The sequence below is a fragment of the Oreochromis niloticus genome, linkage group LG6 (genome assembly GCF_001858045.2).
Source record: "Oreochromis niloticus isolate F11D_XX linkage group LG6, O_niloticus_UMD_NMBU, whole genome shotgun sequence".
Classification (NCBI taxonomy): domain Eukaryota; kingdom Metazoa; phylum Chordata; class Actinopteri; order Cichliformes; family Cichlidae; genus Oreochromis; species Oreochromis niloticus.
In genome coordinates, this window is record NC_031971.2 from 20167761 (window position 1) to 20185348 (window position 17588).

General features: G+C 40.6%; 1 long non-coding RNA gene across 1 annotated transcript; it reads left to right on the forward strand.

Moving 5' to 3' along the window:
* Positions 1 to 6656: 6656 nt before the first annotated feature.
* LOC109202446 (uncharacterized) lies at positions 6657 to 8593 on the forward strand. Its single transcript, XR_003220610.1, has 4 exons — positions 6657 to 6813; positions 7500 to 7684; positions 7758 to 7849; positions 7944 to 8593. It is a non-coding gene; the product is annotated as an uncharacterized LOC109202446 (long non-coding RNA).
* Positions 8594 to 17588: the final 8995 nt, after the last annotated feature.

Here is a 17588-nt window from a genome sequence, read left to right on the forward strand (position 1 = left end):
TATTGATAATAAATCTTTATAAGCTATTACAGTCACAGAGAACATACATCAGACAGGTAATGAGAACCCTTGAATTCTACATGGCCTTTGTCTTCTTACAGCAATGTTTTACTTTGTGCATCAACAGCAAAGTGGGGCTCTACATGTCCTCTGATTTCTTTTGACTTTGCCAACTTCTTTCTACAGACACCACAGCACAAAGGCACCAACTAAGGCACCAAGCAGTCTAGGAAATAGTGAGAACAACTTCTCATCTGTATTGCCCACAAATTTCTGGTAAATACAATCCCAGCCATAGAGAAAAGAGCCACTTCTAATCTGTAAAAAGTTAATCTGAGTAATCTAGTTCAACCAGTGGTGTAGCACTTTCCTAATGGAAGTGATTATCTGTTTTAATTCACAAATGAATTGTTAGGAATAAAATGATTAAATAAAGTTGTTTTTGTGATTTTTATATATACATTGCAATTGTGCTCATTAAAGAGTTGGCACTCTGTGTAATGAGGGTCAAAAGCATCAATTCAGCACTATGATTGACCCTCTACTCTAGCTCTACTAAACTCTACCAAGCTCTACTGACATCTAGAGCTGCGGAGGGATTTTTCAAACATGCTTACACATCAGAGTCAGGGTGATATTTTTCTGGGCCAAGGGAGTCCGTACAGAATGTCCCGGACTTTGATAATAAGTAGAAAATAATACGCTAAGACAGGCCAGATAATATTAATGCAGCAAGGTTGGGTTAGGGAGGTGTTTTTCTTACTGTAATCTCAAATTCTCAAATAGAACTTTAGACGTGGTTACATATATACATTCAAAGCTTTTAAATGGGAGCCCAAACATCACATATTATATATATGTTATACATAGATAATTTCTAAATACATTGTCATGTTGACTTCGATTCATAAAGGAAATTACTTTAAAGACCAGTAGTAGTTGTTCCAATACATCTAGTCAGTGGACCATGAAAATTAGTAGTACAGGTTAATTGGAGTACGCATTTCAAATGCAAAGGAATTGCTGATTTTGAAAAATCCAGGCCATACAAGTCGAAGGGTTGAACATATTTTAGTAGCAGCTGTTGTGTTCAACTCTTTTTAAAAACAAATAATAATGTTTTTATGGTGCTTTCAAGCTCATTTCAGATCAGTGGAAGGTAAAACTTGTACTTTTAAGTTTGTGCTTCTTTCCTCTAAAGAGTTGTTTTCCCCGTGTGTGTAAGAGAGAGGGTATGTAGGGATAAGATCACAAAGTCTGTCACCGAGTCTAAATATTGTATTATATATTACACATTCAGTTAGCTTCAAAAGTCAGAGGGAGCATTTACCATGGACCACTTGAACTTTCCTTTATAAACTTTGTAATCTCTCAAGATACGCAACTAGGAAAGGTATTGCATCATATAAGATTAAAATAGTTTAAGTGAGTCTCAAACAGAGACTGGTACAAGGTTAGAAGAGCTACATGTGAAAGAAAATCTCTCAATTTGAAAAATAAGCATAGCATATTTAGATAATTTCTTTGCTGCTTTGCCAATATGCCTCTTAGAACTAAAAAATCAATCAGTGTGAACCCTCTCAATAACCCTATGATTAATCTGGATACATACAGTGCGATGAAAAGAATTTGCCCCTTCCTGATTTCTTAGTTGTTGTTGGTGGGGGTTTTTTTTTAGGAAAAAAGCTATCTGAACCTACGTGGCCTTATGTGAAAAAGCAATTGCCCCCCACAATAAATGCCACACCCAGGCCTTCTTACTGCAAGACCTGTTAATCAAGAAATCAGTTAAATACAACCTGTCTGACAAAGTGAAGCAGCCATTTTTAAGGTGAGAGCCATTATCCATAAATATAAAATTTGGAACAGTGGTGATCCTTACCAGGAGAATTAGAAAAAAATAGACATTTTTTGTATACAATACAATTAAATTTGTTTTGCTAAAGTAACTATTTGAATGAACATAAAAAAATCATGGAAAGGATTTCCACATGATTAAAGTGCTTTATTTTAGCATTATGCAATTCTGTTATTCCAACTTAATTAATGATGAATCAACTTATTTACTGCAGTTGAGTAAGTTAATTTGAGTAAGAGTTATTGGTTAACATAAAACTTTAATGGATTTATAACTTTTACATAGTTCATCATCTTATCTTTATCAGGGTTTCGGTGGGGCTGGAGTCTATCCCTATCCCAGATGTCATTGGGCGAGAGGCGGGGTAATTTAGAATTACCAATTAACCTAATACCACTGACTGCATGTCTTTGGACCGTGGGAGGAAATCAGAGTACTCAGAGGAAACATGCAACTCCACACAGCAAGGCTCAGAGCTAATAGTGGGTTTGAACTCAAGACCTTCCTGTGAGGCAACAGTGCTAACCACCGCACCACCAAACTGTCAAGTCACACTTAAAAAAGGAGGAAAGCTATGATTATAAGGCTTTATATAGAATTTTAAACCACAATAAATAGCAATAACATACACATAATGTGTGTGTATGCTTTTCTGCCCTTTTAGAACCCCAGTGATTTTCCTGTGGTTTGAAATCTCCCTTGATCTTGTGAATTTTGTGAGTCCAGGCAACTAACCGTTCTGGCTATATTGTATCATGTCATCTCAACAAGAATAATTTAAGTTGTTGAATTTCATGCAGAGCCTACATGATTTAAGTAAGTTCACCATAGAGCCATAGAGAGAAATGTTCAAATTACAAGTTAGACTCTTCTAAATGTAACAACCACCCAATTTCATTGTTTTGAGTGTAATATAAACCAGGTGTCCATCTTTTTAAATTTCTCATTTACAATATTTTTTTAGTATTAGCAGTGTTAGCGTTTTTTCTCTCTTTCCTTGGTCTCAGATGAAGGTATGGGCAGATCGTAGGCCTGCATCTATGGACTGGCCTTGTATCTACCCATGGTCATTTGGACCATGTATTTAACCATGACTTACCTGTGACTCACCTGCCTGGCCACTCCACCAAGCTGTCCCAGCTGCTTCTAGATTCCAGCCTGATCGCCTTCAGTTCCTCTCCCAGCTTCTTGCCCTCTGCTCCTAAGTGCACTCTAACAAATTACTCCAAGGCTCTGCTTCCCTGTTACCTTGGCCAGTCAACATTAACTGTGCTTTTATTTCTCTGCAGAACCTCCCTGAATACCACGTTTGCTCCTGCAAAATAAATCACTTGCCAATAATCAATTCTTCTAAATAAAACTTTCCAAAAGGGTTGTCAGTTGTCTGAGTCTGCTTTCTGTGTCCAGACATATACAAACCGAGACAATTTTGGAGATAATCTTTTTATGCCAGAAACATTGATTTGTAATACTGGCAAATATTATGTTGTACACAGAGAAATGAACAAAAGCATTGACATTTAAAAGAAAGAGGAAAAGAACTAATATTGATCCTTGTGGGACTCCAAGTGTGATAGTTTTACAATTTATATTTAGTACCATTAAATATACAAATGGTACATATTTATTCACATTTACATATATGTTTTGATGTCATACATACATAGAGCTTCTTAAATCAAACTGCTGTGCCCCTGACACCATAGTGTTGCAGATTGTCTTGCAGGACTTTGATAAATCAAGGAAAGCTCCTATGAAACACTTTATAGGAGAGGTTTGCATATCCATGTTAAAAAGAAAGTGTAAGTGTTAAAAAGAAAACAACATAGAAAACAGTCCCTGTTGTAAGTGCTTCGAGTTTGAGTGCTCAGTTATAGTAGAAAAGCCCTATATAAGAACAAGTCCATTTGCCATTTATCAAGGTGAATGAAAATGGTGGCACCAGGTGGGGCAACACCTTAGGCCCTGCACAGGGTTAACGCACAGCTTTTACTTTGAAGGTAAATATTTTCTGTTTCTGGTTTGACTCCCATTCTTCACAGATTTATGACCATTCAGTGGTTAGTTAGCAAGTGTTTGCAGACAAACTACAGGCGACCATGGCCATCTGCTAGTGACTGAAGTAATTGTTGTAACAGTTTTCACAGCATCCTCTTTGTGATTGATTTCACCTTCAACTGGTCAGAGAATATACATTTTTCCTTGATGACTGAAGGTTGAATGGATGGCTGGATAATTTTTAGTCAACGGTTAAGGCTACAGATATATTTATACATATGTGTACAATTCAATCTTGTCCTTCCCCCTTTTTTGATTATTCCCTTGTCCCTGAAAAATCACCTTAACATTTCTAATGATGCTTTAAGGCTCTCAGTGGGTCTGCCCATTTCCCAGTTTGTGAAACAGATTTCACAGAACACAGCACATGACCTTTTTAAATTACAAGCGAAAAAATCACAAAGTCTGGAAGCAATGTATGTAAAGACAAACTTTAAGATCCATATCTAATACAATATTGGCAATACCTGCATACTTTTTCAAGCAGAAGTTATCTAGTTGACTATTTTATGAATGAAATGGCTTGCTTTGATTACCTCCACCAAGGAGCTTATGTTTTTGGCAGCATGTGTGCGTTCATGTGTGCATATCAATATTCTGTCTGTGAACACGATAGCTCAAAAAGTTTTGAATGAATTCTGATAAAACTTTGTAGGAGTGTAGAGTGGGGTCATGTAAACAATCTATTAAAATTTGTCTTACATCCATCAAGGTCTTCAAGGTCAGCTTAATGATTTATTGGTTCAAAACTGACAAAAAGCCGTACAACTTAAAAACAATGATTTTTACAAATGTGGTGTGTATTGTATTCATATAGAAAGTACTGTATAAAGATTTAAGATACCATGTCACATTTGACCTCTGACCTCATCTTCATTGTCAATAGACTGATATGAAGGTCAAAGCCATAATAATGCTATTTAAAACAATGTTTCTTAATGCTATTGTTTGCACTGACAACATGTAGGCATATAGAGAATAATTTATGGGGATTTTAAATATCACGTTACTTTGGATCTCTGACTTCTTCTTCAAGGTCAAATAAGGTCAAACTTTTCCTAAGCTTTAAAACTATGCTTAAAATTTTGCTAACTTTGTTTATGTTTGCAGCCTTTAGGGAATAATTTTGGCATGTGGGTATTTAAATATCACATAGTTTGCATCCAAATATCATTTCACATTTGACCTCTGATCCCACTGTTAAATTGCACATTGGGCTTTCTCCCAAGCTGAAGTTGAAACATGTTATATCTTTTAAGAAAGTATCGTCAAGACAACGAGAGTGAGTCGCCTGGTTAGTTAGAATATATGCTATAGTATAATCAGGGATGGGAATTGATACGAATTTAGCAATTCCGATTCAATTGTGGATATCACTTATCGATTCGATTCCTTATCGACTCCCTTATTGATTCTCATTGGCTCCACTTTGAGAGTCACCACCATCTCTGAGCAGCATATCAAAGGCATTACATTCATGCAAATCAATTACATGCTGCATGGTCAAATGGTTGTGCATGTTGGAGATATTCCCCCTTTTTGTTGTGATCAGTGTTATTCAAAAAAGTAATTATTGCACACAATTATTGCAGTACGTTACTTAGTTACACCCAGGATAAAGACATCTGTTATACCAGTATTTCCCAACCACTGTGCTGCGGCACGTAGGTGTGCTGCGAGAAATGATCAAGTGTGCCATGGAAGATTATCTGGTTCCACCTGATTAGTACTCTAAACGACTGGCCTGAGTAACAGGCAGAACAATTGCATTCTCTTTCACTAGAGGGCACTACAACTACCTGCTCTAATTAAATAAGTTGCCAACTGCCACTAAAACAGAAGAAGAATTTACATAATAGTCATGCTGTGAGATGACAGCGTTGATAGCAATAAAATATTAATACATATTTGAAAAGAAAAAGTAGTCAATCTGACCTGGGTCCTGGAGAAAATTCCGAGCTAGATGAAGGCTCTAGCATGAGAAGTGGTCAGAAGAAACCAAAAATGGTATACTGGGCACAAACTGAGCCAATTCCACTATCCCTGGTGCGTGGGGAAATGAAGGCTGCAGCCTGACTGCTCTTCAGGTTGTTTCCAGTTGAAGTTCAGCAGCGGCTGCCTTCACCACAAATGACAGCTCACTTTATCACGGTGCTGGGCTGGGGTCAGCATTTACTCAGCTTTAACATCACTCTGGGTTCTTGGCTAGCTTAGCGTTAGCATGCTGTCTGTGCGGGCGCTTGCGAAGAGCTGAAGTTGTGTTAACAGTATAATGCAGTTGTTTCTGTCCTGGAGCAGTCTCTACTTTACCATCGCACTCTCATCGTTTTATGCAATTAAAATAAAAGTAATGCCCATATGCATGCTGTACACTACGCCACTATTTTCCTCCTCCAACACATGAACTGAAATCACCTGACTATAGTGAGAGTGCAAGAACCGATAAGTGGGATTGATAGGCAGGCAGACTGACGATTCCAAGGAGTTGGACTACTGAGAACCAGTTCTCTACAAGAACCGTATACAAGTATAATATATAATAAGCTCAAGTTATTCATGTCCAGTTATATACAAACAGTTCCTTTTATCCATTACTTACACCACATTTGTACAATCGAGAAAAAATCTTTCATGCTACCTGTGACAGGTGAGACCTGAGTCTGGGAACCGCCCCTGGTAGGCGGAGCTGTTTTTTGCCCCTTTCATAAGCTCAGGTGTAGGCAATTAGGTATTCTGGAAATTGGGAAGAGGATTAATGATGGATTGTCTGTGTTTACAGGAGAAATGATAGCAATTCTATTAGTGGTAGTGGGTGGAAGATTTGAGGCCATTGAAAGCAATTATTTGTTCAGATTCAAGTGCAGCCTTGGTCAGTCTACAGAACGGTCATTCGAAAGGTAGGTCAGATATTTTAATAGAGGTTCAGCAAACTCTTTTCAGGATACATATGATGGGTCTGTCAGTAGTGTTTGTATGGGTCCCGGCTCACTATGGGGTAAGGGGGAGTGAAGCAGCGGATAGGTTAGCAAAGGAAGCCACTAATCATAAGATAGTTGATCTGGCGGTGAATTTTGGTCAGGTGGAAGTAAAGAGTATTATTAAGCTAGAAATGAGGGGTAGATGGCAGAAACAGTGGGAAGAAGAAAGGAGGGGAAGGTGGTTATATAAAATTCAAAAGGGGGTGGGAGTAAGGAGAGCCACAAGAAGGAGTAGGTGAGAGGAGGAGGTGGTGGTGTCAAGACTGAGATTTGGACATACGGGTTTGAATTCTACACTATTCTTGATGGGGAAACATAATTCAGGGAAATGTGATTATTGTGGAGAGGAAGAAACTTTGGAGCATGTTATTTTGCAGTGTCAGAAGTATAAGGTAGAGAGGAGACAACTGGTCCGAAATCTCAGTAACATTAATATGAAATTGGATCTTGTTGGGTTGTTACAGAAGGAGTCGGGGGATAAATGTTATCAGGCTTTGTTTCAGTTTTTGAGAGAAGGAAGGTTGTTTGGAAGGATATGAAGGTTTTGTTTTTTTTGTTTTGTTTTTGGTTTTTTTGGCGTGATTCCTGTCCACACTCCATACCAGTGGTGGCGGTAATGCACCATGCAGTTGTTTGCCAACCGCCAATAATACTTACAAGAAGAAGAAGAATTAGGTATTCTCTGGAGCAAACCTGAAGCTGCGAGTGCTTGGTCCAAGCCGGGCAAGTTTGCACTTTTAACTTCTTTTATGAAAGCTTGATGCGGGCCCCATAGCTTTCTGTTAGAACGGTAGGTCATAGAAAATGTACCACTTGAGTTCTGGCTGTTTGGCAGAGATTTAAAGTTATTTGCACCCTTGTAGGTGGGAAACATTGCTTTCCTGTGAGAACCGTGTAGTGGACTCCACTGCCACTGACCAATGTTTATTAGGGTGTGATGCGGACTTGTGGACAGGTAACTAAAACAATACAGTTGAAGACAGGTGGGAGAGATACTCCTGCTGTGTTTTTACTGTCCAGTGCAAGTCATCTCCTGCTTTTATTTACAGAGTACCGAGCTGCTGCTTTGCCGAGTGGATTTCTGGCTGTGGGCAAAGGGCCCGACACATCAGTGTATTTTAATTTGTTTTAACCTGGTATAATTCGATAGATTGTGACGGCTGCGGCTGTCGATTTTGTTTGCTTGTTTTATTTTTCTGTATCAGTAGGCACCACAGACATTGATTGTCTTTTAGTGTTTTACCCTGTTTTCATATATATATATCGTTGCAGACAGTGAAGGCGCTGCGTGGAAAACAAATGCAAATCACTGCAGCACTTGAAGACACGAGACAAAAGCTAATTGAATACGTGTTTGGTACTGAAATGAATTGTGCAAAGCAGTGGCAAGCCCTTTTGTTAAAATAAAAGATGAATATCTGTGCACCACACATATACAAGCAATGTCTCCAATAATATATTCATGCAACTTCTGGGACGATTTTTTTCAAATGTTCTTCAGAACTACCCCCAGCAAAGGTTAACTTTTGTGTTTAGCAGCATAATTCACATTACATTTAAGTGAAAACGTGTTCAGAGTTGCTAAAATTTATAATATTGGTTAATTCTTGAGATATAGGAACAATAATGTTACAATTCCTATACCTTTGCTAGATTTAACAATAGTTTTTCGGTAGAAAATTATATTATAATTTTTCTTTTCTTTGTTTGTTTTTTCTTAGGCCATATCATGTTGAAATGAGCTTGAACTGGAAGAACGAAATTGGCAACACCCACAAAGGTCATCTCAGCCTTTTAGTCGGTGGGAGGGAAGCGCATCATCAGCAGGCACCCATTTGAAAGACTAAATGTAGTGATGGTGCATTTTCTCACATGAAATAAGGGTATGCCATAAGCCCTCTGTTTGATTTCAAGATGTGTTCAGCTGCACTGCACACATTGTTTTCAATCGAGTTAGCACTTCAAAATAGATTCAATCAATTAATGTGACATTGTTGCAGACTGGCAGTCAAATGGAAACATTAAATCATCTTTCCAAGTATTCTGGCAGTAATATACACCCCCGCAGAGAGCGACCATTTGCTTGCAGAGAATGATGCAGATTGATGCCACAAAACATTCTAATTGCCTAATGAACCTTTTTCAAACAACAGAACTGTTTTGAGCTGTGGAACCCCTGAAGATGTGCCCAAAGTCAAATTTAAAGAAGCCATGGAAAAAATTAGTCATTTGTACCCTAAGTACTAGCTGACACATTTTTCATAGACATTCTTCATAAAAATAAACATGCTGTAATTGATAGCAGAAATGGGCAAAATTATTGCATTGTGCACGACAACTTATTGTACCATGAATGTCAAATGAGCCCAAATTTACAAATTAGGTTTACTACACTGGAAATACTTTTGTGCAGTTCATGATATGTTAAGCTGTAGCCTATACATATACCAAACTAATATATATTGGTATATATTAGTTTTAAAGCCCACACTTTGCCACAGATGGTAGTGTATCAGGGCTGCGCTTGCATTGCTTAAGCACTCAAAAGTTTCTAGTACTTACCGTGTTACTTACTAAGGAATGCATGCTGTTTTTATAAGATGTTACTACAGATCAAAGGTTTTGGATGCTCATGTTAATTTCTTTCTTTTTTTAAAGAACCCTTTTTGTCAATCAGCACATGATGTAAAGTAACAGATTTAAGAGTTGAATCCTAAATCTATCTGAAAAATGAAAAACCTGTTCTCCTCTTAATGTCACATATTATAAACGGGATAGGGCTGTCTTTAATTATTTAATCCATCCATCCATCCATTCGCTTCCGCTTATCCTTTTCAGGGTCGCGGGGGGTGCTGGAGCCTATCCCAGCTGTCATAGGGCGAGAGGCGGGGTACACCCTGGACAGGTCGCCAGTCTGTCGCAGGGCCAACACACAGGGACAGACAACCATTCACACTCACATTCCCTCGCACATTCACACCTAGTGACAATTTCGATTATCCAATTAACCTATCCCCACAATAATAATTAATTTAAATTATGAATTAAACTGAATTCATTATTTAAATAATTACTTACATAGAGCTACACACAGGAAACATACACTACCAAGCCAAGCACTTCTAGCTCCACTAGAACACAAGCAGTGATTGTCAAACCTCCTCCAGACTTTCTTATAAAAAGTAGTTTGACAGAAGGTTCTCATAGCTGTTGGCATCCATGCAACGCAGGGTGATAGTGTCTCCCAAGCCCCACGTCACACACAGGATACACCAGAAGAGAGGCTTCTAGCAGAATTTAAGGGTGCGGTTATCCTTTAAGTTGTTATCCACAAGTCTCATCAGATTCTGTCTGTCTGATGTCAGCTGAGAGGTTATTTCCCAGGAAAGACATACGACAATGCCCTGCAGCCTACTGACTAGTTTTTTAACAGACTAGACTGGCAGAAGCTGTCTGCCATAAAACAGAAAGGTATGTCACTGAGTTTAAGTTTCAAGACAGCTGTAAACAGGCATTTCTACCTACAATGTTGTATGTCATCAGAAACACCTTGAAGTCGTGTTTGACCTATGGACACAGCAGAAATTAGTTAAATATGACATTTTCTTTACAGTGTAATATAATTATTGGATCCATTTTTGTAAATACTTTTGTATTGCTGTTTCATTATTGTTAATATTTTTATTGTCAAATCTATGTCTGAGGTGATTTCATCCTTAAATTTAAACAACAGGCATCACAATTCTTCTAGAAATCAGGTATTTTTAAAACAGATTGTAGAGTTCAGATGACACAATTTTATTTTAGCCACACATCTTCATTGATTATAGGGAATTGTGTCTATCTTTTTAACTAAAACTTGTACATTGTATTATCTTGGCATGTCCAAAACTAAGGAAGATTTTTTTTTTTTTAAAAAGGAACAAATAAAACCGATAGTTTTCACTTTTAAATATTTGCAATGTGCCCAGAAAGCAGACCATGACAGCAGAATAGCTGACCACATGAGGACAGTGATACCAGGCAGAAAAGCCCCATTTTTCACAGAAAGATTATAAGGAGCTTTTTTGGAATATACCTGTCACAACAAGAGCACCTCATATTTTGTGACTAGAGATTACCTGCAGAATGTCCAATTCATTGCAAGATACTATGTATGTATTTATGGCATCATAAAGTATTGATCTCAGTATCTTAAATATTTATGAATCAGGGAGAATTTTAACGCCAAGGTGCGCAAAAATATTATTTCTCCATGTTAAAACAATACTACTGCAATTACATAATGACTAGTCAACTACCGAATTCAGTTACCTGGATTCAAATTATGTTAAAATTACTTGAAGATTGATGAGTATGTTCATCAAGAAAATTCTGTATGGGGAAACCAGATCAGTAAATTTAAGAAAATATATATAAATATAGTCTTTGCAGTGACAGCGGAAAATAATGAAAAATCATAACTAGAAATAGATATTAAATAGACAAAACCAATATACCATAAATGTTTTGTAATATTGACTGCATGAACAGAGTTAATTAACTGAGACAAACCATTTATTTGTGCTTCATTTGAGTGAGCTGTCAGTGTCAAACACGCAGCTGTTCTTACAGTAATCAATATCTGATGCACGACATAGGGGAATCAATTCTTTCGCTTTACGACTATAGTTTTACTCTGAGAAGGGTCCTACTCGAGGTCAAACAAAGTTGTTTAGTCAGCATGCTTTATAAGCTCACACATTTAATGAGAAACACTGAACAATTTGAATCAACTAAAATGTGTCAACTGTTTGTTGTGCTTCATTTGAGTAAGCTCTCAGTGTCACACGTTTCATGTTTCTCACATTAGTCAATATCCAGTGTAAGGTCTAGTGGGAGTAATGCTTTTTTATACACTCGCTCAGAGATGTGTCATGTTAGAGAACATTCAAGGACATTTGGGCAACATGCTATATGGCCTCACATCTTTAATGAGGGTTAGTCAAGGTCTCTTCACATTCCTGCTTATAATATACCTAGCATTAGATACTGTATCTCTGGCCCTTTTCCACAGCATGTCTTTGTCCTGTCTTTCTCCCCTTGCACCTCCCCCTCCCTGAGTCTGGTTCTGCCAGAGATGTTTTCGTGTTAAATTAGGCCTGGGAGCTTGAGAATGCAAGATGCTTTTCTTTGCTGTTCCTAGCACTGCTCTCTTCTGGACAGAGATCTCAGATGTTGTTGTTCCTGGGATCTACTGAAGTCTAGCTTGGGGGTCACTGCACCGAGAGAGTGCAGAGGTCTGTCCTTCCACGATGATGGTTGTTCTCCTTGCGCCGCTTCTTTTCCCAGGTTTCTGCTGCCTGAGATATTCACTAAGCACACAGTTAGCTGTGGCCATCCTCCCGATATACTCATATATGTTCATTGTCTCATCCTGGATAGTGGTTCTGACACTCACTAGTCCTTGGCCTCCTTCGCTTAGTGTACAGTCTTAGGGTGCTGGATTTGGGGTGAAACCCTCCATGTATGCAAGGAGCTTCCTTGTTTTGACGTCAGTGGCTTCTATCACCTCCTTTGGCCAGGTTATTATCACAGCAGGGTACCTGATCACTGGCCTGGATATAGGTGTTAACTGCCCAGATCTTGTTATTCCCATTCAGCTGACTCTTCTGGACTTGCCTGACCCTCTGCAGGTATTTGATGGTTTCAGCTTTCCTAGCAACCTCTTCATGGTTCCCATTTACCTGTGGGATTCCCAGGTACTCGTAGCTGTCCTTGATGTCTGCAATGTTGCCTTCTGGTACCGCAGTCCCCTCAGTTCTGACTACTTTCCCTCTCTTTGTTACGATCTAACCACACTTCTCCAGTCCAAATGGCATTCCGATGTCATTACTGTAGATCCGAGTGGTGTGGATCAATGAATCGCTGACTGGTTCACTTCTGGGATACAGCTTGATGTCATCCATGTAGAGGAGGTGGCTGACAATTGCTCCTTTCCGTAGTCGGTATCCGTAGCCAGTCTTGTCAGTGATCTGAAGGGACCGGTCCCTTCTGGGGATCCTTGGAGATCAGGAGTGTTTGGTCTTTCCAGGTATCTCTCATCGATTTGCAGCTGGTTTATTTGTGCTGCGGATGCCGTGCAGGCCGACTACGCCTCGCCACATACACCCATCGCCCGATTGAGGCCGGGGAGCCATCCAGCCGAACCTACTCCCCCCAACCGGCTTCCAACCCGGCGACAGGGCCCTGTCCCTTCCGGGGGCCGTCCACGCTTCCAGCGCTGGCCTGGAGGCCGGCCACGCCTCCAGCGGCGGCAGCGATGCTGGTCCGGCGGCCAGCCACCTGGCGAGCCGGTCCGTTGTGTCGGAACAGCTTGCGTCTCGCTCTCGGCCCCAGGTCGCACAGGACCCCCTGACACGGGGACCTCCATCGCCTCCGGCTGGAGCAGCTGTTCCACTGCTCCTGGCTGGACAGGACCCTCGTTCCGGACCGCTTCGCGCCTCGTCTACCACGTCCGGCTACTGAGGTGCTTCACGCAGCCCCTCCACCGCTTCACCACCATTGGGACATACCTCTGGGGTGGCGCCCAGGCCCAGAGCAGCGCCGCCAGCTCCCCAATCCTCTCCAGGTGGCGCTCAGTCTGGACCCGCAGCTCTTCCTGCTGGCGACGCACCTCCGCCGCCTGCTTCCGCTGGGTTGCCGCCATTTCGGCCACCATCTGGGCCAGCACCTCCCCTCCCTGGCTCCGGTAAGGACCCGCCATGCCGCCTCCTGGGTTTCGGCACCAGTGTGGTGTGAATAAGGCACGGCGGGACCACAGATCATAGTTTCGAGCCATCTTTATTTGCTGCGGCTGCAGCTCACAGGCTGCCAGCCGCACATGAAACACACCACAACCCCTGAGTCCCCGTGTTTTACCAGGCGGGCGTGATTGCGGATGCCGTGCAGGTGCGTCCGCACGGCACCGCCGACTACGCCTCGCCACAATCACCTGGTTGGATTTGATGATGGTCGCAATAGGGATTGTCAGATACTTCTGATTCGGGGCTTTCGTTTTCAGAGGAGCTACAATACCTAGAATTGTGCACAATGAAGAAGTAAAACTATTAACAAAATAATCACCCTCTTTGGCAGAAGCGTTCAGGTAGCTACTCTGTGCTGTGTTGGCAAAAGGCACTAAAGAAGATAACAGTGGATAAATTATATCCTTAAACTTAGTTACGACATTTTCAAAAAAAGGCATCTTCTGTGATTAAATATATTCCTAGATCTAGAGTGTGATTAAAGAGATGTGTGGGTTCTTTTACATTTTGAATGAAGCCAGTTGAGTTTAATAACAGATTAAATGCCATGTTGAGGCTGCCATTTTTAGTGTCTACATGGATGTTAAAATCACCCACAATAATTATTTTATCTGAAATGAGCACTGAATAAAAAAAAGTGTAAGAATTCAGACAGAAACTCTGAGTAAGGCCCAAGTGGATGATAGATAACAACAAATAAAACTGTTTTTGAGTTTTCCAGCTACGGTGGATGTGGTGGAATTAAGGCACGACGGGACCACAGATCTTTATTTACCTTTGTCACACCACCACAACAACAACCAACCCCTGAGTCCCCATGTTTTAACACGCCGGGTGTGATTGCGGATGCCGTGCAGGTGCGTCCACACGGCACCGCAGACCACGCCCCACCACAGTGAACAAGGTCAGTGTCAGGTTTTCAAATGTATTGAAACTCTGTTTTGGTTGGTTGATGAACAAGCTGAGTATAATTTAGGGTTGTTGATTATTTAAACTAACATAATCATCATGCTATAACCAGGCAGAGTAAATCAATTTGTTGATCAATTATTAATTCATTTACTAACAGGGACTTAGAAGAGAGAGACCAAATGTTTAATAATCCACATTTCACTGTTTTACTCTTTAGTGCAGCTGTGCATACAATGTAATACAATATTGTATATGTATATAATACAATATAATAACTATAAGAAAGCCTGTGACTCAATGACTCACACATGGATACCAAAATGTCTAGAAATATACAAGGTCAATGGGACCCTAAGAGCTTTCCCCAGGAATTCGATGGGGATGTGGTGAACAACCCTAGAGGCGAACTTTTAGCCAATTTCACAGGTCATCATCAAGTCCAGGATCTGCCAAGACGATGCTCTGTCCAACCTGGGTGTTCTGCATAGGCCTGAGCCCCCTCAGTGAGATCACTGACAAGACTGGCTATAGATACTGACTACAGAATTGAGCAATCATCAGCCACCTCCTACATGGATAACATCAAGCTGTATCCCAGAAGTGAACGAGTCATCAAGTCATTGATCCACACCACTCGGATTAGATGGTAAAGAAAGATGAGGAAAATAGTCAAAACTGAGGGGATTGTGCTACAAGGAGGCAACATTGCAGACATCAAGGACAGCTACAAGTACCTGGGAATTCAACGGGTAAATGGGAACCATGAAGAGGTTGCTTGGAAAGCTCTGACTCCCAAATACGTGCAGAGAGTAAGGCAAGTCCTGAGGAATCAGCTAAATGGGAATAACAAGAATCAACACCTATGCCCTGCCAGTGATCAGATATCCTGGGATAATAAGCTGGCCACAGGAGGTGATAGAAGCCACTGACATCAAGACAAGGAAGCTCCTTACCATGCATGTAGGGTTTCACAACAAATCCAGCGCTCTGACACTGCACGCTAACCGGAAGGAAAGTGGTTGAGGACTGGTGAGTGTCAGAACCTCTATCCACAATGAACATCCATAAGTACGTAAGGAAGATAGCCACAGCTGACAGAGTGTTTTTAAATACCCAGGAAAGAAGAAAGAAACAAGGAGAAGAGCCATCATCGAAGGATGGGTGAAGGATGCAACCCATAACAACCATTCTCAGTGGCTAGCGGAGGTAAGAGCAGATAACAGCAACCTTCTTGGACAGGGTCCAGTAACTATCACAGTGGGAGACATCCAAGAAAGGGTTTCCGGCATGAAGAGTATGAAGGCCCCTCTGCATGCTGTGAACCACCAGCAGATAGAAGAAGTTTCTGACATCCAGAAATCCTACCAGTGGCTGGACAAAGCTGGACTGAAAGACAGCATAGAGGCAGTAATCATGGCAACACAAGAACAAGCTTTAAGCACAAGGCCCACAGAGGCCAGGGTCTACCACACCAGGCAAGATACCAATTGCAAGCTGTGCAAAAATCGCCCTGAGACAATCCACCACATAACAGCAGGGTGGAAGATGCTAGAAGGCAGATCATACATGGAATGCCACAACCAAGTGGCTATCATAATATACAGGAACATCTGTGGGGAGTATGGCCTGGAAGTCCTTAGGTCAAAATGGGACACACCCCCTAGGGTGGTTGAAAATGACAGAGCTAAGATCCTATGGGACATCCAAATACAGACGGAAAAACTGGCGATGGCTAACCAACCGGATATAGTAGTGATGGACAAGCAGAGGAAGATAGCCATAGTGCTAGATGTAGCTATACTGAATGATAGTAAAATCAGAACAGAGTCATAGAAATAACAAAGAAACTGCACAAGACCCTCAAGCTCCCAGGACCTGAGCTTGAAGGATAAAGAGTACCCCACCGGGCGAGTGAGGAATTTATAAAATTAAATTGAATTCAATATCCCGGAGCAAAACTGTCTAAATGTATAAAAGAAGCAAGATTTATAATTATCCATCAATTTTCTACTTCCAGGTCCGAGTTGTGGGGAGGCAGCAGTCTAACACCCAGGCTTCCATCACTTGGCTATCTTCTCCAACTCAACTGGCAGGAAAACAGGGTGTCCAGCTTCTCTGCAGGAGATTGGTTCCACAGTCTGAGCTGTGCATTGAGGTGAGCCCAACTATATCTCATCATTAACTGTCATGACTCCATCCAAACTACAATGCACCTAAACCCTAAGGCACCATCCTTGAGCCCCTATGCTAGCAATGACTCCAGGATAGGGCCCAAGCTACCATGTTCTGGACAGGTTGAATTGTTCCCTTGATCTTACTGACATACTATAGTTTTCTGAATTATACAATGCATGTGACATGAGGTGAGTGCCTGTAGAACTGAATTATGAGTGTAGTTATAAGGGTTGCTTTTCAAATGTAAATTCCCAGGGACATAAACATTAGCATAATCCACTTGGCTTGGATTTGTATCCCGTATGGGAATACTGATTTTAGACAGTTGTTAGACAGTTGGGCTTATGTTTTTTGTTTTGATCTGCAGTAAGCTTCTCTTCTTTGTATTTATTTAGTGTGAAAAGCACCACTAGTTTATTTAACCCCCTTTCAAATATTGACCATCACAACAGTTGTTTTTCACAGTTCAGGCTGTATGTGTGTGTGTATGTGTGTGTGTGTGTGTGTGTGTGTGTGTTTATGACTGTACACACTGTCATATATGATGTGGGAAGTGCTTTTCATTAACACAGTCCTTTTGATAATGTACGCACAATAATAAAAACAACTTAAACAATCCTGAAAGAGAAATTGTTTTTTAGCAAATGTTAAAGTGTGATAGATTTACAACTACATACCACAATTTTTAAAAGAAAGTAAAAAAAAACTGGACTAACTGAGAGATTATACAACTTTGTCATCACAATAAGGAAAATGATTCTGTGACACTGTTTTTAGTTACTTACTAAACACGGTTTGGTTACACAGAAGAAGCAAGTGCGC